The sequence below is a fragment of the Pteropus alecto genome, unplaced genomic scaffold (genome assembly GCF_000325575.1).
Source record: "Pteropus alecto unplaced genomic scaffold, ASM32557v1 scaffold191, whole genome shotgun sequence".
Lineage (NCBI taxonomy): Eukaryota > Metazoa > Chordata > Mammalia > Chiroptera > Pteropodidae > Pteropus > Pteropus alecto.
In genome coordinates this window covers 1096749-1097220 of record NW_006434181.1, presented here as the reverse complement: position 1 = coordinate 1097220, position 472 = coordinate 1096749, and the positions used below count along the sequence as shown (strand labels likewise).

Here is a 472-nt window from a genome sequence, read left to right as displayed (position 1 = left end):
AGGAACAGCAGCATTTGACACTGAGTAGTCAGAACAGAAGCTGACTCATTCTCTACATCAGATCACAAGCTGGTGGCTTGGGGACCACAGATAGCTCATGGATGCTTTTAGAATAGTCCATATAGTCAGTCACCAACACTTACAAAGAAGTCAGACTTTACATGGCCTGGATTCTTGGCAACTCTTAGTTAGCCTTTCCACAAGGCAAACAGTGAGCTGAAGCTGAGTGCTAGCAGGTTCTCGGTCCCAAAACAGCCCTCCAGTTCCCTCTTCGTCCCTCTTTTCTGGACTTGGGGTCTATTTTCTTTTTATTTCAAAAGTTTAGAAGAGTTTTCTCTCCAAATGGTGCATGCTTAGAAACCAGCTGTGGATGAATTTTATCACTATCTGTGGTGAGAGATCACAGGAGATGGACTGTGTTCAGTTTAGAGGGACTTTTGCTGAATTAACATTTTTCCAGCAAGGAACAGAT

General features: G+C 43.4%; 1 protein-coding gene across 1 annotated transcript in view; it reads right to left on the bottom strand.

Moving 5' to 3' along the window:
- RAB7A (RAB7A, member RAS oncogene family) overlaps positions 1-472 on the bottom strand; it is an 81085-nt gene that overhangs the window by 1675 nt on the left and 78938 nt on the right. The gene's annotated exons all lie outside the window — the stretch shown is intronic.